Source organism: Microcaecilia unicolor, chromosome 11 (assembly GCF_901765095.1).
Source record: "Microcaecilia unicolor chromosome 11, aMicUni1.1, whole genome shotgun sequence".
Taxonomy (NCBI): Eukaryota; Metazoa; Chordata; class Amphibia; order Gymnophiona; family Siphonopidae; genus Microcaecilia; species Microcaecilia unicolor.
The window spans coordinates 38,284,429-38,307,246 of NC_044041.1; the positions used below are offsets into that span (position 1 = coordinate 38,284,429).

General features: G+C 41.9%; 1 protein-coding gene across 6 annotated transcripts in view; it reads right to left on the reverse strand.

Annotated features, from left to right (window-relative positions):
- The window catches only part of CLIP1 (CAP-Gly domain containing linker protein 1), a 156,602-nt gene extending 134,649 nt beyond the window's left edge, over positions 1–21,953 (reverse strand). For all 6 annotated transcript variants that reach the window (XM_030217859.1, XM_030217856.1, XM_030217855.1 and 3 more), the window contains exon 1: positions 21,812–21,953. The gene's annotated coding sequence lies outside the window, so the exon portion shown is untranslated. The remainder of the gene's footprint in view (positions 1–21,811) is intronic.
- Between the last annotated feature and the right edge of the window lie 865 nt (positions 21,954–22,818).

The following is a 22,818-nucleotide window of genomic DNA, read 5'->3' on the forward strand; positions in this document are numbered from 1 at the left end:
CCATATCGAGAAAACTAATCCTCCCCATCAATCAGAGCAGTAAATACCCCAACATGGGCGGCACATTGATGGAATATAAAGTACAAAGATAAGATGCACTGTTGGATGAATGCCCAAACAACAGAAGGAGGTATCTGCCCACCTAAGAGGGAATCCCAGTCTGCTTTCGCATGAGCAGAGGAAGGTAATACTTCAGACTTATGCAGATTCAAAGAAAAACCTAAAGTCATCATATTCATGAAATAATTCCAACAAAGCGGGGAGCAACTGTACAGGCTCAGCAATATGCACTAAAATATCATCTGCAAATGCTGCAGCCTTAAAACAAAGGGGACCAACCGCAACACTGAATATTGAATGTGTTGTATATTTTTTATATCTATCTATATCTAGCAACAGTGGATCCAAAGTAAGTACAAATAACAATAGGGATTGTGGACACCTTTGCCTCGTGCCCTGAAGTATCAGGAAACATTCAGACTCGGTGCCATTGCAAATATCTACGTGTATGGAGAAGTGTAGAACGCTTTTGATCATGGGGAGAAGTGGCATTGAGAACATCCCAACGAACCCAATCAAACACCTTCTCGGCGCTCAAACTAATAGAAAAGCCAAATCATCCCATGTCCATTGATCCAAAGAAGCCAATATTTTCTGTAAGTTTTTCACTATTGATCTACCTCTGACACACCCTACCTGTGACTCATGTAACAAAAAAAAAAAAAAGGAGGGCAGAAACCGAGCCAACCTATCAGCCATTATTTTAACCAATAATTTCACCTCAAAATTTAATAAGGAAATTAGGTGATAGGATTCCTGGTTTCGGAAGCACTATAACCAGCACCATGTTAAGCTCCGGTGGGATAGTTCTGCATCTACCGTGACATTAAACATCCATGCCAGTGGTGTCACCATCTCGTCACCCAATAACTTATAAAAAAATTCCGCTCTGAAGCAGTCAATACCAGGGCTTTCATAAGAGGACTTTGCTTGATTGCAAATAAGACCTCATCTGGCTGGCTAGGGCAATTCAGCCAGTCAACTTCCGATGGGCTAAGACATGGAATGGGCACAACGTTAAGATAAAGCTGACCATCTAACCCCTCATTAGGTGGCACAGCATAGAGTTGCTTACAGTACCAGACAAAGACAGTATGAATTACCGTATCTGCTGTTACCTGCTTGCTGGTATCGTTCCGAAGTGCAATACTTGAGATTTAATTAAGCGGGCCAAAAGGCTGCCACTCTTATTCCCATGTTGATATAAATGTACTTACAAAAGGCCAAAGACTTCTGCCCCCTCTATTGAAGGAGAAAATTTAAAGCCACCTGAATTTCTAGTAACCACTGGTAGTGGGCAGAGTTATGGGCGTGCCTGAAACTTTTTTTTTTTTATTTCATTTTTAACTTTCAATAAAATGCAATACACAAGTATCCACTTGATCAAGCAAAACAACTAGTAAAAATGACAAAGTACAAAGTCTCCCTAATAGAAAATAAAACTATTTAAGGAATCCATCCAAGAACAGGGCAAAAACCTAAATTACAATTAAGAGACCCAAATAATTGAAAGAGAAGAAAAAAAATAAATTAGCTTTCTTAGTCCCCAACCAACAGGGGACATGAAAACCTAAGAAGAATAAAATAGAAGAAAAAAATAAGTAAAGACCTAACATGGACAAACACACTGTATATTTTATTGTCCAATTTGCACTTTGATCTTTTGTCCTGGAGTTCGCCTCCCATCTAGAAAAGGCCGCAGTTGTTCCCGGCTTAAAAATAAAAAAGACATATCGAGTTCCACCATATTTAACACTTGCAAAGATAACAAAAAGGAAGCTCACTGTCTTTCGTCTCATGGCCAAAAAAGCTTTTCTCTTGGCTTGTGTCGATTTAGTAACATCTGGATACAGCCAGACTTTTTTGCCCATGAAACAATGTCTTAGCATTCTGAAAATAAAATCTCATCACATTGTTAAGATCTTGCTCAAACACAAAACAACACCAAGGTGGCTCTCTGCAACATCAGATATTGATGATTCCTCTAATAGAGCAGACAAATTAGTCAAATCCAAACCGCCTTCCTTAACTTGTGTAGCCTAGTTATGATCAGAGCAGTAACATCACTCAAGATCCCTGCCCTGATGAGTCCAACATAGACAAAAAAAAACCCCGAATGGTCTCCATGGTCTCAAACCTGGGTCTGACATTGGTGGGAGATCCGTAAGTGAGCAGGGTACAGAAGCACAAATTTTATCTTGCGCTCAAAGAACTGAGAACAAATGGTCGCAAAGCTGCGATGCTTAGCAGTGTGCCTGGTTGACTTTAATTGGGCCTATTTAGGAAAGGGGAGAACCAAACGGTGTGAATCTAAGGATGAAGAGTCCTAGAGGGGGTGTAGGGAATAATCAAAGAAGATAGAAAGGCTGGACTGCCAGTGTGATATGCCCAGAGGACTAAGCAAAGAACCTTGAAGAAAATCTGAAAGGGAAAGAATTATGTAGAGTATGAAGATGTTTTAGCTGACAGTTTGGAAGACTGGCAAAAATGAAATTACAGTAATCCAGTTTAGAAATAAAAGGCATTAACCAATGAGTGCAAGGAAGCAAAATCAAAATAGGAGCGAGTAGGCTGAAATTTCCAAAGTGAGCAATAGCCAGACTGAATGACAGAAGAAATATGCGAGTCAAGAATTACACCTAGGAGAAGCTGTATTGTCCTTTTTGGCAAACCTGTTGGCTCTCTGAAATGCTGCTTTACCCCTCTCTGAGTAGGTTTACCTGCTGACATCATCTCAATCACATGACCCCATAAGAACGCTACCGAAACTGATGTATAGCCCAGTATCTAAAAGGTTGTTCTCTGTCTTGACTGTTTGCTGATGAGAAAATATTACGGCGTGTGCAGTAGGCAGCTACTTAGCCTTATTGCACAAACTGAACCAGGGAGACTTAGGGCACCCAGAGACAGTAGTTGTAGATTTGGAAAAGGCCTCTACTGCCACGTGGAGATTAGTATTTAAGTTTGATGCTTGTGTTTCGAAGGGTAGAGACATAAGAGTCAGGAAAAATTGAGGAATGTGGGGGACAGAGAGAAGGATCAAGGGCAGAAAGATTCAAGTGCGCACTAGTGGGGAAAGTCCTGCTGAATGGGAGGACAACAGAAGAGCAGAAGGAAAAGGGAACTTAAAAGTAATGAAAAAAATGATCAGACCAGGAGACAGGGACACAGGTAAAATTGTGGAGAGAGAAAGTTAAATCCATAGGGGCGAGGACAAGGTCAAGAGTATGACCTTCTGAATGGGTTGCAAAAGGCATGTGTTGGAGAAACCCAAGATCTGAGAGAAAGGAAGTAAACAAAGAGAAGGATGAAGAAGAGGAAGAGTTGACATGAAAGTTAAAATCACCAACTACCAAGCATTTGGAGAGTTTAACAGAGATATTGGAGAGAGTTTGCTAAAGGAGATTGTTAAGGTTGCTGTTGAGGAAGGCAGACAGTAAAAAAAAAAAAAATCACTAGATGAAAGGGGACAAGGATCTTAGGGTAGGCAAACAAAAGGGGTGAGAATTCAGAGACTTGAAAAGAAGACGGTAGGAAAACGGCAATCCAACCATTGCATCTGGAGGTGGAAGAGGTATAGAAAACTTGATGTTTGTGACCCTTTTAGGAACAGGAAAATGCCTACTGTTCCTGAATTTAGCTCTCACAGTAAGGTGGCTAGAGTTCAGCTACAACTGAGAAAGGAAAGAGAAAACCAAAAGGAATAAAAAGGTAGATTGGTAAATACCAATTCATTAGTAGTAATTTCCAATATGACCTCCTCAGTGGTACACAAGTGCAAACAAAAAGTTCAGAGCAGACCATTGGGCAATATCTGTTGGAAATTATAACACGATTCAGCAGTAGGAAGGACATACCTAAATGCATTCTCTTGACATCCCAATGCTTAAACAGCATCTCTACTGGGCAGGGGCGTATCTGGAATCCGGCGGTAGGGGGGGCCAGAGCCAGAGAGGGGGGGCACATTTTTGCCTCCCCCCCCCCTGCCGCCGCCTCTCTCCACCCCCTCCCCGCCGTCAACCCTCCCCCGCTGCTTACTTTTGCTGGCGGGGTCCGACCCGCAATCTTCATATTTCGGCTTCCTCCGTGGCCATGTGCTTCCAGGAAGTAACGCTGCAGCGCTGATTCGTTGAATCTAGTTCGGCGTCTGACGTGCTGGGACGTCAGACGCCGAACTAGATTCAACGAATCAGCGCTGCAGCGTTACTTCCTGGAAGCACATGGCCACGGAGGAAGCCGAAATATGAAGATTGCGGGTCGGACCCCGCCAGCAAAAGTAAGCAGCGGGGGAGGGTTGACGGCGGGGAGGGGGGCCAGGGCGAAATCTGCGGGGGCCCAGGCCCCTGTGGCCCCACACAGATACGCCCCTGCTACTGGGGTTTCAAGGTTCATTTCTATGTAGACCAGTGTTTCCCAAGATGGACCTGGAGTACCCAGTCAGGTTTTCAGGATATACACAATGAATATACATGAAAGGCACTGTATGCAAATCAATTTGATGCATATTTATTGTAGATATCTTGAAAACCTGTCTGACAAGTGGTACTCCAAGACCGACTTGAGAAACACTGATTTAGACACCCTATCCCATCTGTCTTTGGTAAGACATTTAACCTTTCAGTGCTAGCTAAGTGTACTAAGTGTTCCCCCCCCCCCCCCCCCCCCGAAAAGAGATGAAAGGGAAAAAAAACAACCCTTTTCAATACACCTGGCTGGCCCTGCTTTGCAAGGACACTAACCACATTATTTACCTTATATAACCCTGTGACCACTGATTAAGTAATGTACTTATTTATTTAGCATGACAGCAGCTCAGTAAAATTCAGTAGAGACGTATCTGTAAAATGCATGATTCATATTTAGCTACTGATGTAAAAGCAGCTGACTAAATACGAACAAGACACTTAGATTCAAAATAAAAGATAATGTTACTTCCAACATATAATTGCCAAGAAAGGACCAATATTTGTACAATTCTGTCTCTGCTGGAAAATTTAATCTTTTTCAATTGGCATCAAATGAGGCAGCGCTTTCTCTCACTGAAGATGCCACATCTTAACAAAAAAAAAGTTCCCAATATGAAATAAAGGATTACTTCCACTATTTTCCTAAATTATACTGTTTTTATAATTGCAACATGCTTGAAGGGCATGTCACATTATGTGACACAGGCTCTCCATTTTTAGCGAAGTCATCTTCCTTTTATCCTAAGTTTTCAGACCAATCAAAACCTTATCCAACCCCTTCTGTGAAGAAAGAGGATGCATGAAACTGAAGTACAAATGGTCTGTCATTCATAGTAGCACAGGGCTAGTTCCCTTAAGTGATCATCACAATACTTAGCTCAGCAACTTAAGTTCCTGATTAATATAGGAAAAATATATCATAAGAATGCCTAGCAGGATCCCAAGAAGTAAAATAAGCAGATGACAGCATATAAAATTTCAAGTAACAAGTATGGCCTAACTTGTATGCCCAGTAAGGTGGATAGAGTTGTGCCCACTGGCTGTGCTCATTTGGGATTGTACTTGCCAATCCTGCAGGTTACACTTCTCCATGTAGACCCATTCCTTATTATTCAATACAGAGATAAGCGGCTGCTGGAGTGGAGGAGTGGCCTAGTGGTTAGGGTGGTGGACTTTGGTCCTGGGGAACTGAGGAATTGAGTTTGATTCCCACTTCAGGCACAGGCAGCTCCTTGTGACTCTGGGCAAGTCACTTAACCCTCCATTGCCCCATGTAAGCCGCATTGAGCCTGCCATGAGTGGGAAAGCGCGGGGTACAAATATAACTAAAATAAAAATTTAAAAAAGCATACATGACTAACAATGGTATTAGTTCCTCCAGGAACTAATCTAAAATCTTTTTAAACCTCGCTATACTAAGTACCTTAACTGAATCTTTAGCAACAAGTTTCAAAGCTTTACTGTACAATGAATGACAAAAAAAAAAAGTGCTCCATACTAGTTTCATGGACTATCCCTTGTCTTAGCACTATTTGAAAGGGTACAGAATCTTTCCTTGTTTACCCATTCCATTCCACTCAATTTCATAGCTTATCCTGCAACCCACCGAATCCAATTACAAAAGATATTACTGCTGTGACAAAGCAAGTTGATTTCCAAAGGTTCTGAAATCTGGCCTTTTAAGGTTTTAAAACAAACTTCAAACAGAAAAAAATATTAGTATTGCTTCTTTACTGCAAATCTTGAAATTTAAGCGGAATTACTGATCACTAAACACAGCTGTTCAAAAACAGGGATTCAAATCATCTGAGAATACAGCAGACAAAAGGAACGTTGAGCAACGCATCGATTGCAAAAGAACTATGACTTTTTAAAAGCTGCTTCAGTTTGATTAGCAAACACACCTCCACATTTACAGAGGAGGAGACAGTTTATTTATGTATGCACACTGTGAAAATATTCACGAATGTGTGACACAAGCATTACCCACTGCACTTGAGGTAAGGAGGCGTTGAGATCTCAGCAGAATCTTACAAGACAAACTGCATTTTCTTTTCTGTAGGTTTAACCATGTTTAGATTTTCAACTTCTTTAGATACACTTGGATTGAAAGGAAGCAATCTGTGCCCTGGGGAAAGAATCCTGGGAGGTATTCAATGGCAACTTGTACTACATCAAGCTGCACTAAGTGAACTGAATTGTGTTTTTCTCTCTTTTTGTGTGTGTGTGTGTGTGTTTGAGATTTGATTTTTCTTTTTGGTGTTTGCCTTCACCTAGGTACCCATTTTGCCTGGGGGGGGAGGGGGGGTGGTAATACGTACACACAAAACAGGTTCCTATTTGAAGACAAAACACCAAAAGAAACAAAAAATCCATACATGTGATACATTGGTAACCTAAAAAATGTAACTATGTCTATTAAGAACAAAATTTCAAACTGAAACTGTGTTTTACTGTAATTATTCTGAACAACAGTCTCTGGATACAGTTTGAACAAGCAACCTTTTCCCCTTCCTGTTCCACTCACACATCACCACTGCTGTTTCCAGCTGCACTTGGTTTATACTCCATGTTACCCAACTCCACAGACACTGTTTGGAGTCTGAAAGTTTATAAAGAGATTCTAGCTGTTATGTTTGGATTCAATCCATGCTACTTTGTGGCTTTAGTGTTGACGAAGGCATCCCTATGTGGAAACACTCGCTGCGTGATGACTGGTATTGCTATAAATGGAGCTTTGAAAATGAAATTAACTGCTTATTGTTTGTGACACGCAAGATCTGGAAATTCAAGGTTTGACTTTTACTATGTGGTCATAGTTGCAAAACATGCTGTTCAGTTTTAACTACTCTAGTTATCTTTAGAATGTCTGCTGATCCAGTAATTTTATATGTTCCCACTAAGAGGTTATGGTGGATTCTCATGTAAAGTCTGTGAGAAAGATGTTTACGCAAGAATCCAGGAACAATCCGGAGATTCATGTCAGCCTGCCAGATTCCAATGACCTCTCTCTGATAATGCTCCTTTTCTATTACCATGGGAAAGAATGGGAGCACATCTGCCTGGCCCATAGCAATTACACTGCCCTCTCTTTCAGTGTTGTAAGAAGGGGCAATGATGGAAGGGAGGGACACGGCCATTACTGAGATTCAGTGCCACTCTCAAAATGATGGCAGGGAAAGAGGGGGAGAGGCACAAAGAGAGAAATACTCTCTTTAGAAACAGAAACGGAGTCTTACTTTGTATTACCTCAGTGCTCTTCTATTAATGTCTCTTCATCCAACATTTCCCTTGGGAAGGTTAATTATAGTTTCATAGCTCAGGTTTGGAAATGTACTTGCGTAGTTAAGTATAAAGTTACAAGTCATGTGAAGACAAGGGGTAAAGCTACTTTTTTATGTCACATAAGATGGTAAGAACAATATATAGTTCATTACCAAACAAATGTTAATAGCTTTATTCTTTGAGATATTTAAGTCACAACATCAATTAAGATCTTTTCACATATTGCAAGTGTCAACAAATACAAGTACCACTTGGAGTTATTTTATGCATTTTCAATTTGCTTTAGTACAGTTAACTCTTAACTGACATTGTTCCTCAATCCAACTTCATACAATGAAGATAAAATATGGCATCTGTGTCATCCTATTACAAATAAGATTCCCCTAATTCCATATAGCTTGACAGTATACTAACATCCTAAAATTCGGTTTTAATAATAGCCTACTTTCACTTCAATATTCTTGGTTGCAAAGTCATTTGTATTATTAGATTTATTCTAGTCTGACATGCCTACTAGTCATCTTTTTCCGATACAGAAAATTACCACATTATTAAGAAGGATCTAGTTTATCAAGGATTTTCTTCCAAAGCAGCAAATATTTGCTCATAATGGTCTCCAGTTATACAAATAACAAAGCTCTTAAATTCCCATATAGCGTGTCTGAATTAAGAGTGCAAAACAAAATCAGTACCTAAAGTTGATGTCATCTATAAGGTTTTGATAGACAAGCCACATAAAGAACTTGCTTCTAATAAAAATATGAAAAAAAGATGGCAGATCCAAGATGGCCGCTAGCATGTAACTGGTGAGAGGAGCTCACAGTTTTTCCTTCTCAATATGCCAAAAAGACGAAGAAAGGCAGCAGCCCGAGCTTCACTGCTACCTCCCACTTTACCTTTAGGTCCAATGGACCGATATGTGAGCACCCCGGGACAGATTCAGCAGATTACAGGCGAGTCCCTAGAAGGCGCTGGCGTGGTGCAGAAACTTTCAGTGTCCTTGGGCCTAGATATCACCTTGAGCCCTAATCATCGAACTCCACCTGCGCAGCCGCAGCTAACTAGCTCTCCCTCGAGGGACCAAAAGGACTTCTACCGAAGCGTGGAGTTCCTGAGGTTGAATCTTGTTCAATCTGAGGGGCAATGCTATGGACAAGTAAAATTGCCCGAGGCGAGCAGTTCTGCCGTGATGGTGACGGAATTACAGGATAAGGAGCAGCAAAGAACCTTAGAAGACCTGGCTGATATTCCTCCGATGATATTGAAGAAAACAGCAGAGGTAATGTTGGATTCTTTACGGGACTTGATATCTCAGCTTATATCAACAATTACCTTAAAAACTAATTGTATTTCTGAAAAAGTTACTATAATTGAAAAAAGAATCCGGAAAACTGAATTGGATATAAAAACATCAAATGAAAAGTTAGAAAAGCTTGAAAAAAATGTAAGAAATTTGGGAGATGTACAAACAGTAATGATAAAGGATATTACCAGTTTAAAAAAGAAAATGGAAATATGCGATAACTTTACCAGAAATAATAACTTAAGATTTATAAACTTTCCTAAAAACCAATTGATATGTTAAGGCGATATTTACGTGAAGTTTTTGAAATCCTGGAAGAAAGTTTACCACCATGTAGTCAAGTTTACTATAATGGAGGCATATTTTCAAAGCACTTAGCCTTCCAAAGTTCCATAAGTTTCTATGGAACTTTGGAAGGCTAAGTGCTTTGAAAATATGCCTCTATATACCTCTGCAGGATACGCTTCAGACTGAGAGAAAAGAACCATTAGATTTAACAGCATTTTTGGAGACCTCAGAGACAGAACAAGTACAACTGGCTACATTAGTAGCCACTGTTCTTATTCTGGATAAGCAGTGGCTTTTTCGGTTATTTTTCAAGAACTGGGAAAAACTCTCTCTAGGCTTGAAAATAAATCTGTTTCCAGACATCTCAAAAGAGACTCAAAAAAGACATCAAGATTTCTTGTTGTTAAAACTCGCTGTTCTTCAATTGGGAGGAGCATTTCATTTAAGATTTCCCTGCAAATGCATTGTTAGAATTAATCTAAGTATATTTTTGTTGAGCCTTCACATTTAACATCTTTTATATCCTCGAAACGAACAGCTGGAGTTTAAATATAAAGTATCTGTTCATATTACATGCTTATAACCTATATTTTTGTTTCTTCTTTTAAATTCCTGTTATTGGTAAACTTGGATCTGCCTACTTGTGGAGTGTGAATTGATTTTGATATTGTAATTGTGATCTTGTACTGAAATGTCAAAATTGTAAAAAAAAAAAAAAAATTATATATATTGGAACTTTGGAAGGCTAAGTGCTTTGAAAATATGACTCAGTATGTATATAGTTGATCCCCATACCTACCTTTATCTGTGGAAAAGGTAGGCAATTTAGCAATTTTTAATTTATCCTATATATAGTAGACTTTAATTGATGAATTTGATGACATAAACCATTTAGAGTTTTTCATTGTAATAGAGAGAGCTCTATTTTCCCTCTTATATAAATCTCTACTGCTCTCCCTTGTCCCCCAAAATTGGGGAAACTGTGAAGACAGAGACTTGCAGTATAATACTAATACTAAAATGTTCCAGGCCTGCTCTTTGCATAGGTACCGAAAGGAGTGTCACTTATTGCTACATCATGTAGACTACTCCCCTCTAATAAGAGGGAAGAAAACAAAATCAAATAACCTATTTATTTAATTGGGTGTTTGATGTACCATCATTGAATAAACAAAATTGATAACAATGCAGAACATATATACAAACATGTCTAATAGACAATATGAACCAGGAAACTACAGGGGCGTGTGATGGGGGTGGTAGAGTAGGCATATCAAAATATTATCCGAAACATTCAAAACATGGGCAGGGAAACAAATAGGAGAAGGGAGTGCTGCTCTTCACTCAAGTCACACTGGAGAAGTAAATTACTAATTATCAGAGAAGGCCTGAGAAAACAGCCATGTTTTATACCAGTCAAATTTGTTAATTGAACTCTCCACACGTGCATCTATGGTTAAAGAGTTCCAAACTGTAAGGGGGTGGGGGAAATCAACAAAGAAAACTCCACTAGGATTGGTGCCATCTTGCCTGAGCATGGGGAAATAAGTAGATTGGAGTGAGATGATCTCAATTATTGAAATGGTTACAAGGTAGAACTACAGAATTTAAGTAAAGCAGTAGACCCATGGGTAGAGAATGACACGGGGACCCGCAGTAACCACGGGGATGGGGACAGGAACAGAGCTCTGTTCCCATGTCATTTTCTACTTTGAAGCCTGTTAATGAACAGTGATGTCTACAAAGATATTTTGATTTTTTGGAAAAACAAGCAAACAATCTGGCCACAACTAGCAAAATTTGCATGGGACATCCTGTACATCCTGCTACCAGCACATCTTCTAAGAAGGCAACTTCTATTCCAGGAATGACTGTGGAAGACAGGAGAGCTAGATTGAATCCTGAGATTGTTGACGACTTCTTATTTATCCACAGATTAAAAAAACATAACAGTGCTTTATAGGACATATTTTTCCCCTATAGGGCATATAGAACGGGTTGTATTTTATATCCCTGGACATTTTAACAGTGTGAATTAGGATTCCTTGGTGTAGTAGAAATCACCTATTGTTGGGGTTGGAAGGGTAGAGGGTAGTGGTGGGAAGGAGGTTTATTATAGCTGCTCATTGTTATAATTGTTCTCTATTTGTAATTTATACACAACAGTTGCACAGCATATTGTTCCTTTTTATATTTTAATAAAAAGATTTAAATATAAAATCATAAGTGTTCGAGGCTTCTGCAGATTAGGACAGAGCCCACGGAGATGGGGACAGAACCTGCGGGGACGGAGACAAACTTTGTCCCCGTGTCATTCTCTACCCATGGGCAAGAATTAACATTCTGAGAAGGAAGTGTTTATTGAAGAGAAGGGAAGACAAATGATCAAATCATCTTGCAGAAGACCTTTCATTTGGCTGCTGCCTCTGACCTGCAGTCCCCTCAGTAAAACACAGAATTGAGATTTTCATACTTAAATTAGTGGAAACAAAGTCCATTACAAAGATGCTGTGCATGAATTCACAGCAGACAACACTGATCCACCTTTTAGGTCCAGAGAAGTGAAACTACATAGTGTTTCCATATAACATAAATACCTTAACCTTACAGCTTTGGTGGTGGTGTTGGGAGGTGGGGGCTGGAGAGGCAAAAATATCAAAGTTAGTAAACAAATCATTAGCAAATGCAAGGGGCAAATAAAACAGTGGGGCAGTGCATTTTTGTATTAAACGTTGTTTTAGTGCATATTTGTTTTAACACGAGCCACATAACTGACAATAAAATAGTGTGTAAAATGTCATGAAATACAACAAAATAAAATGGGGGGGGGGGGGGGGGGACTTCATTGACTCATGTATCCCTACTACCACTTTAGATATTTCTACAATTTTTCTAAAACTATAAATAAAAGTATTAATTATAATAATCCATAGTAACTATCAGCAGATTGGACTCATTGGCCAACCCATCTATGCCACCACAGACCCCACTGTATCTCCTACGGCTGTCACTCTTCTTTATTTCAAACCACTTACAATAGCTACAAAATATCTGCCTTCTGCTTTAACACAACTCCCATATTTAAACAAAGGGGAGGAAAGTCTACGCCAAATCTTAAACTGATAATTGAACAAACAACCTACACTGTAAAAGAGCAAAAGTGAAAAACACCCATAATTAGATATTTTTCAGACACATTTTTGTAGTATTTCAAGATTAGATACCCTGTTTCCCCGAAAATAAGACCTAGTAGAGGTTTTGCTGAATTGCTAAATATAAGGCCTCCCCTGAAAGTAAGACCTAACAAAATTTTTGTTTGGCCCCGATGGGACATGGACACAGAAACCTTAATTTTTTTCGCTGCAACCCAAAGACGAAATAACATTAAAGAAATGCAAGAAACAAGACTGAGGTAGAAAATCTATCGTCCAGCGGACTCCTTCCATCCTCCTTCAAGCTTTTGTGAAGATCAACTATCGGTAAGTGAGCCTGGAAAGAAAAGAAACATCCCCTTGCAGAAATAATAAAAGAAAAGAAAATGAGTAACCGAGCCCTTTCGGCGCTGCTCCATCGCCCAAGGGCTAAGTCAGACTAGAAGGATGGAAAGTGTTGCAAATGTACAGGAGGAGCGCATAAAGCACCACCAACGGGGAACGGAGCTACCGTAGAATTTTTTTTTAACTTTTGTAATACGGTAGGGATGATCCTGCGCCCTAAGCCCTCTCACAACCTCCAGAGACCCCCAGCCAGAGCAGCCCAGCCCCACATTCCATTACCATCCCTAGTGCATACCCCTTCTCCATTCCCAGCCTGGCCAGGACGGCTCTGCTCCGCTCGAGTCCTGTGGTCACTGTGGGCAGATAGGCGAGCCACGGCCTACTCCTGCAAGATACCGCCCCCCACTTCAATACTGTTCCTGACCGCCACAGTCCCCCTACTACTCCCGAATAAGACATCCCCTGAAAATAAGACCTAGCGCATCTTTGGGAGCAAAAATTAATATAAGACACTGTCTTATTTTCGGGGAAACACGGTAGTTAAACTACAAGTCTTCAGATGTTGTGAAGCTTTATGCATTTACCTAACACAATGATATTCAACCTGTTTCATCTCATGGCGCATAGACAAGTCGCACACAAAAATTGTCAAGGCACATCAGTTTTTTTTTTTAAATTATTTAACAAGCGAGTATTAAGATTGTGTTTAAAGTTGAATTCCATTTTTAATAATTGCGCTAACATTTAATATTTTTATTAAAGACACAAGTTGGCAAAAGGGCAACAATACACTTCAAAGATAACAAAAATAGCAATAACATGCATTGAAAAACAACAAATTTAAAGCAAATAGCCCCCAACATCACCCACCACAGTGATGGTGGTGATCACTGCATCCGATCTGTAGGCCTAAATTCCTTTATAATAGACTCCCACCAGGCACACATTTATAGAACTACCCCCAACCTGAACGCCACACAATTTTCACTATGTAATAATCTGGTTAAAACTTGTGATGAGAACTAGCAAACTGCCACAGGAACACACACATCAAACCAGTTAACAACGTATGGCCAAGATGAAGTAGCTATAGTATGAAGAATCCATAAACTTTCTCATGGTATCTGGGTACACAAACTGGGGCATTTAGACTGTTTTTCCCTCACCTTTTTTCCTATAGCGGTCAGCGATTCAGATAGCCTACTCGCGCCAACCTGAGCCCTTTCGCTGACGCTTTCCACCTATACGTAAGCAAGAAGTTACATCAGAGAGAAGACTCGGGGTTTGGTGTAACAGATTAAATCACTGCACGGTGCTGCCAACTGCTGTAGAAGAAGTCTTATAATGCTGGGTCGCTGGCTGCAGATGGGACAGGACTGACAGAAAACTCCCACAACACACTTTGAAAAATGCTGGATCTGATGCACCAACAATAGTAAATTAAGATAAGAGGATGGGAGAAGATGGTTAAAATCTCAACCAGCAACCGATGTCATCATCTCTGATGTTGGTGGTATTCGGAAATAAGACTGCCTATTTTTCTTTAAAAAGGCACCGCCATTCATCTCACCCTCATCTATCCTGTATTAGGCAATGATGCCTGTTCTGCCTTTGGTATATAAAGCACCACTGTTCCAGCTTTCCTATCTGAATACTAATAATGTTGTAAGTCTTAATCATTAAAAAGGCAACCTAAAAGTCAAAATTGTATGCATATATTTTTCCCCTTTACGTTAATATCAAGGAGCTTCTTTCGGTAACCTTTCATTTTTTCTACATATGGTTTCCATTATTCTTTATGATATTTGAGTTTCTCATTCACAGAACAGATGTGTTTTTTTCCTTCTATTTTCATTCCTAATCCTCTCTAGTCTGTTAAACTCTTTAAATCAAGCTTAATTTTATTAAAGCTGCCTGAACTCCACTAGCACCTTTATAATGCATAAACAGTATTCCAGATCCATAGAAAAGCACTAGTACCGACACAATTTTATAACATTTAAATAATATATCTCTTTCAGTGCTTCTCAATACCACAATTTTTAACACGAGATGTAAGCTGACCTTTTCTGTAGGAGTTCAGAAATAAGCAGGGCCGCCGAGAGACTGGGCCGGGCCCGGGACAAGGCCACCCCTGGGCCCCCCCCCCCCACCGCCGGGCCCTTGCACTATATGTAGATCCTTCAAGAGGTAGTGTGTCATGATTTAGGCTCTACACCTTTTCTGATGTTTGGTGCCACCTCAGTAAAGCCAAAACACAATCTCTCCACTGCAAAACACTATACACAAACTTGTGCAAAAACCCACTCATAACCTTACCAAACCATAACAGCACTAATTCCAAGGACAGGACGAACTACAACCTTATGCGTGGAAAGGCAGCACTATAATTACACCGGGCTCTAAAACACCAGTACACAACCTAATAAAAAACAAAACAAAAGGGCTGCAAATACTACACACTAGCAGAATACTGTACCTTGATCACACATGAAAAACACATGGCAACAGATATGACATAAGGAACTAGAAATAAAAAAATATGAAGGCAAAATACTGAACTAGAAAGTTACCTCAAGAAGTCAGACTCAGCATGCAGCAATACTAGAAAAATTGAAACCTGCATGAAAAATATCACAGATACACATTTCCAAAAGCTGACATATTCCAATTAATAAATTCTGAATAAAATACTTTTTTCTACCTTTGTTGTCTGATCATAGTTTTTCTATTCGCTTTGGTCCCAACTTCTGTTTTATGCAGTGTCTTCTTTCCATTTGATATTTTTTCTCTCACCATCCTCCTGTGTCCTTATGCGTCTTGTCTACCATCTGTAGCCCTGTCCCTATCCTTCCTCAAGTTTCGGCATCTGTCCTGAAAGTGTTCCGATCCAGCCCTTAAATTGAGCATTTCTCCTCACTCTCCTCCCCTCCATCCATGTACATGTATTTCCTGTCTTCCCTCCCCTCCATCCATATCCAGCATTTCTCCTCTCTTCCTTTCCCTCCATCCGTGTGCATCTCCTTCCTTTGTCTTTCCTTCCCTTCATCCTTGTCCATCATTTCTTCTCTCTTCCCTGCCCTCCACTCCATCCATCCATGTTCAGCTTTTCTTCTCTCTTCCCTTCCCTCCATCCATGTGCATCTCCTTCCTGACTTCCCTCCCCTCCATCTATCCATGTCCAGCAACTCCTCATTCTCTCCTGGCCTCTCCTCCATCCAACCATATCCAGTAAATTTCCTCTCTCCCCTGCCCCCTCCAATCATCCATCCATGTTCAGCAGTTCTTCTCTCCCCTCTGCCCAGCAATCTCTTCTCTCTCCCCCCTGCCCTTTTGTCCAGCAATCTCTTCTCTCTCCCCAATGCCCTCTTGTCCAGCGATCTCTTCTCTCTCCCCAATGCCCTCTTGTCCAGCGATCTCTTCTCTCTCCCCCTGCCCTCTTGTCCAGCAATCTCTTCTCTCTCCCCCTGCCCTCTTGTCCAGCAATCTCTTCTCTCTCCCCCCTGCCCTGCCCTCTTGTCCAGCAATCTCTTCTCTCTCTCCCCCTGCCCTCTTGTCCAGCAATCTCTTCTCTCTCCCCCTGCCCTCTTGTCCAGCAATCTCTTCTCTCTCCCCCCTGCCCTCTTGTCCAGCAATCTCTTCTCTCTCCCCCTGCCCTCTTGTCCAGCAATCTCTTCTCTCTCCCCCCTGCCCTGCCCTCTTGTCCAGCAATCTCTTCTCTCTCTCCCCCTGCCCTCTTGTCCAGCAATCTCTTCTCTCTCCCCCCTGCCCTGCCCTCTTGTCCAGCAATCTCTTCTTTCTCCCCCCTCTGAGATCCAAGGCCTGCCCCCCCCCTCCGAGATCCAAGGCCTCCCCCCTCCCTCCAAGATCCAAGGCCCTTCTACTACTGCTTATCATTCTATAGCGCTACTAAACTCCCTCCCTCCCTCCCAGATCCAAGGCCCCCCTCTCCTTCCGTCCATCCGACTGAATTCCAAGGCCCCCCTCCGTCCCTCCCTCCGAATTGCAAGAGCGATCTTGTTCTTACTTCGTTGGGGGTTGGCGAGAGCAGCATGCAGAAGAGAACGCAGGGAAAAGCGTGCAGGCTCCCGCTTCAGCCTTCCCTCGTTGTCTGTGGTCCGAGACAGACAACGAGGGAAGGCTGAAGCGGGAGCCTGTACGCTTTTCCCTGCGTTCTCTTCTGCATGCTGCTCTCGCCGTAACCCCCGACGAAGTAAGAACTGAACAAGATCGCTTTTGCAAGTCGGAGGGACGGAGGGACCTAGGAGTCGGACGGAGGGGCGACCACCCACGGACTCGGCGCCGGGCCCCCCTGGAGGCCCGGGCCCGGGGACTTTTGTCCCCCCTGTCCCCCCCTCTCGGCGGCCCTGGAAATAAGTATTTTGGTTTAATTTTTTACACATACTAAAGAAAAGATGCTTTAAACAAGTTGGAATTATATTGCAGTTAAGACCCAGGGAAGAATCCAATACAGTATTTTGACTACACTACAAACAGTTCCTTGAAACATGCAGGCAGTGAGAACAATGGCTTTGGTCATGTCCTTCACTGCTGATGCAAGCTGGAGTTTTTACAACCAAACGTTTGAAATTACTATGCATGAACCTAGAACTAAAAAACTGAAGCTGAATCTTAAAAGACAACTCCAAGAAAAAAAAAAAGTATTGGAAACCTCAGGCACACACAAGAGACTGGATTTTCTCGTTTGTACAAAACAAAAAAAAAACCCCAAAACAAAAACAACACACATATAGGGACTTTTTTTTTTTTTTTTACAGTGCATTAAGCAGTTAACACTCAAATTAGCAAATTAACTTAGCACATGAGTGAGATAACATCACATTGGCATGTCAGTGCATGCTATTTGCAAGTTAACTGCATGTCATGTTAGGGAGTAGGAACTGGGCAGGTTATGGGTGTGAATTGCACATTCCTGATGCATGATACTTATCACTTGTGCTGTTGGTGCAGGTGCCTTTACCACCTCCTTAAGAGAAGGCAGTAAGTGTGCTTGCGCTATCTCCAAGTAATCATAAGGCATAAGGCACAGTAAAGAACTGCAGGGGACATGCTGGGCAGTGGGAACACCTCTAACAGTTATGCCTTTGCACTTAGTAACTTTGAGACCCTTTATGCTAAAGTGCAGTAACAGGGAAATACTAAAGCCAACTGACAGGAGCTAGTACAGACTGATATCATTTATATTATATGCAGCTAAGAAATTCAATATATTACACTTTAGAAAAAGATACCATTTCCGTAAAATGATCTATAAGGACCCACTTCACAAAGCACTTCCAGACATGCAATGAGGGAAATGTGTTCCTAAGTCAGACCTTAAGAATAAATCATCATGCATTATTCATTTTGAGAAAGTAGAAGACAACCGTTTTGTGTGTTAAATTACTAAATAATTGATCACAATAAAACTTAAAATGGATTTGTAGCTGTTGGTATTAACACGGCTACAGCTAGGTGAAGCATTAAATACCTCTACACAAATGGGAAAAAGGGGTAACATTTGGAAAGCAGTATATACTAATGTTCGAAGTTTGGGAAATAAGGGGTTTAGATCTTGAGGCCTTGATGGAAGAGCACAAAGATATGGCTTGTTATACCAGGCTATAACCTGTTCAGGAAGGGTAGAAAGAAAAGAGGGGGAGTAGCACTAGCATTATACATTAAAGGTAATATTAAAGCTACACATTTGCAGGACCTACAGGGTAAGGAAGAGGTACTATGGGTCAATCTGGAAAGAGGGAATGGCAAATGTGTTTACAATGGTGTGATATATAGGCCTCCTTCACAGACAGAAGTAATAGACAGAGATTTAATTGAAGACATTCAAAATATAGCTGTGAAAGGGGAAGTACTATGAATAGGTGATTTTAATATGTCAGATTTAATTGGGGTATCCCCTATTGCTGGGTCCTTGAGAAGTAGGGAGGTCCTGGATTCTCTATAGGGGGAACTATTCCAGCAGCTGGCAATGGAACCCACGTGGAATGGGGCCGTACTGGACTTAGTGTTTACTAATGGGGAGGTTGTTTCTGATGTCATAGTAGGTGATCATTTGGCATCCAGTGATTACAAGATGGTTTGGTTTAATATTAAGGCAGGTGTGGAGATGGTTCATTCAAAAGTGAAGGTTCTAGAATTTAAAAAAAAACAACTTTATTTAGATGGGGGATTACCTCAAGGAATTGTTGTCTGGATGGGAACATCCTGAAAACGCTGGAAAGCAGCGGGCAAAACTGAAAAGAACTACTGTAAGAGCAACAAACCTTTTTGTAAGCAAAGTAAATAGTATTAAGAGGAAAAGGCGGCCACTTTGGTTCTCAAAAGATGTAGCTGAAAAGAGGTTAGTCTTTATAAACTACAAGAAATCAAAGAAAGAGAAAGACTGGCAACAATATCTGGAAAAGTTAAGAGAAACTGATTGAGTAGTCAGGAAAGAAAAGATGCAAATGAAATAAAAAATAGCCAATATGGTAAAATGGGGGGGGGGGGGGGGGGGGGGGGGGGGGGGGGGGGGAAGCAATTTTTAGATATGTTAGTGATAGGAAGAAATGCAAAAATGGCATTATGAGAATCAAAGGTGAAGGGGAGGAAGCTGATAAAGATGGAATTGCTTAACAAATATTTCCGTTCTGTGTTCATAGCTGAAGGGCCAGAAGTAGGACCGCAGAAGACAAACACAAATAGGAAAGGAGGGATGGTAGTCCCTAAACAATTTTCAGAGAACTGTGTTTGTGAGGAGCTGGCTAAACTAAAGGTGCACAAAGTGATGGGGCAAGATGGTATACATGCGAGGGTACTGAAGGAACTTAGGGAACTTCTAGTGGCTATGCTGGGTGACCTTTTCAATGTTTCTCTGGAGTTGGGAGTAGTCCTGGAGGACTGGAGAAGAGCAGATGTGGTCCCTCTCCACAAAAGTGGAACGAAGAGGTTGAAAACTAGAAGTCACTAAGTCTAACTTCCGTAGTAAGTAAGTTAATGGAAAGGCTTTAAAACAGAGAATAGTAAAGGTTTTGGAATCCAATGGTTTCACTAGATTGACTGGGTGACCAGAGAACTGGATCAAGGGAGAGCGCTAGATGTGGTGTATTTAGATTTCAGCAAAGCCTTTGACAGTTCTGCATAGACGACTAATAAATAAACCGAGTGTCCTCGGTAAGGGCCCCAAAGTGACTGACTGGGTTAGGAACCGGTTGCGTGGAAGATGACAGAGGGTAGTGGTAAATGGAGATCATTTTAAGGAAAAGGATGTTACCAGTGGTATGCTGCAAGGGTCAGTTCTTGGGCTGGTTCTTTTTAACATTTTTGTAAGCGATATTGCTGAGGGCTGTCTGGTAAGGTTTGCCTATTTGCAGATGATACCAAAATCTGCAATAGGATAGATATTCCTAATGGTGTGGATAACATGAGGAAGGCCTTAGTGAAGCTAGAGGAATGATCTGGAATTTGGCAGCTTAGATTCAATACTAAGAAATGCAGGGTCATGCATCTGTGCTGCAGAAACCTAAGGGAACAGTACTTTTTAGGGGGTGAAGAACTTTTGTGAACGAAAGAGGAGTGGGACTTGGGGTGATCGAATGTGATAATCTTAAGGTGGCCAAACAGGTAGAAAAGACGACAGCAAAAGCTAGAAGGATGCTTGGATGCATAGGGAGAAGAATGGCCAGTAGGGAGAAGGAGATGATGATGCCCTTGTATAAGACTCTAGTGAGGCCTCATTAAGAATATTGTGTACAATTCTGGAGACTGCACATTCAAAAAGATATAAACAGGATGGAGTTGGTCTAGAGGGCAGCTACTAAAATGGTCAGTGGTTTTCAAAGCATATGGGGACAGACTTAAATATCTCAATACGTTTACTTTGGAAGAAAGGTGGGAGAGGGGAGCTGTGCCACATAGGTATTTAAATGCCTTTATCATTAATGCACAGGAGGTGAGTCTCAGTTGAAAGGCAGCTCTGGAACTAAGGGGCATAGGAGGAAAGTGACAGGGATGGACTCAGAAGTAACCTGAGGATATACTTCTTCACAGAAAGAGTGGTGAATTCATGGAACGGCCTCCCAGTGGAAGTGGTAGAGGCAAAAACTGCATCTGAATTAAAGACAGCTGATCTCTAAGCGAGTGATAGGGAGAGTCGATGGCATGGGTGGGCAAACCGGATAGGCCATCTGGTTTTTATCTGCCTCCATTTCTCTAGGTAGCTATCAGAATACTTTTCAAGACCCACTACAAATGGACTTTTCCAATCGAAATGCCCACTCTTCAGAGATAGAACAAACGCAGCCTTAAATTCTCTATCTATTGTAGTGGGGTTTTTGTTTGGGGGGGGGGGGGGGGGGGGGGGGAGGAGAGTACCAGTAGAAATTACTAATTCGTATCGTACCAAGGCGTACTGCAGCATAGCTCCCATACCCTTCGCCACATAGAACCGTGGAATCTGACATAACACCATGCGATTTTCAGAATAAAGCTCTTACTGGGTTTATCGTGTAGTTAACAATGCATGACAAAGAAACAGCTTCTCATCAAGTCCTGCAGAAGCGTTTCTAACAGCCCTATGCCGGGTGAGGTGGCACATCTTGCTGTCCCCCTCATCGAGCAGCCCAAGATTTCTTCATTAAACACCGGCTCTGAAATATCACAGGGACACAGATCCGAGTCGGTGGGGGTGGGGCGGCGGCAACACCTGACAGGTCACTAGCAGCGTGCAACGACGAGCCTCAGCGACGGTTCACCACTATCGGACTCCGCGGCGCTCCCTGGCAGCCAGGCCGGGAGAAACAGAAACATTCTCCACAGACAACACCTTCACCGGGAGGTTTTCAAGGCCGACCTCAGCCACCGCCCGCTTCCACCCCAAGGAAAAAGTGGTCTCATCGCCCACTACCACTTACCGTGTTCGGCGTCTAAACTACAATAACCACGGATCTCCCGCCAACAGAGACAACGTCGCACACCGGCGGCAGCACCGGACTCTTCCCCTCTCCCGAGTCCCTTCCTCTCTCTCCTCCGCCGCCGCCGCAGGCTCAGGCGGTGACGGAGGCCGTAGCCGCTGCGTGACGTCACCGCGCACCCGCGCATTCCGTCCCGTCCTCCTCCTCTTCAGTGCCTGGTGCTGCTGGCGACTTCTCTTGCACGATCCTTAACCGTAGGAACCAACTTTTCAGAATTATTGGGGGAGGGGGGTTGCTAAACCCAATGGAAATGACCTCTACCTGGAATTGGGGTTGCTGAAGTAGGGCTGGCTTCTATGTCTGTGGCACTGCTGCAGATGATTTCTGCTCTATTTCCAAACGCTAGTTAAGGGGGTGAACTGGGTTTCTGGATTTATCTCACGTTCCTTCTTTTACTTTTTTTTTAAAGTATAGCTCAAGTTACATTCAGGTATAGTGGGCATTTTCCTGTCCCCGGAGGTCTTGCAGTCTAAATTTGTAGTAGAGGTAATGCAGGATTAAGCGACTTGCCCGAAATCATGAACCGCAGTGAGATTAGAACCCTGCTTTGCAGCCCGCTGCTGTAACGATTACTTTATCCCCCCTCCTCCCCAACATAGGAGCCAATTTTACCCGATGTTTGGCGGGTGCTAAATGCAACACAAACTGTCCCTCCCTAGACCTAGTGAAGGCAGGTTGCTCAATATTGGAGCTGCTCCTCCTCGCCCAAAAGGTGGCTTATGTCTCTGCCGCCTCCCCCCCCCCCCCCCCCCAAAAAAAAAAACTTACATTTTTGTTTCATTTATTCTTTGAAGTGACCATTTGCTCTGCTCATACCATCAAAACAAGTACAAATGGGGTTTTTTTTTTCTTCAGTGGGAGTCTCCTCCCTAGCTCAATGTATCAACTTACCTGTTTCTTGACATTGTTTTCTGTTTGAGTTCTACCAGTAGCTTCGTTGTTCAATT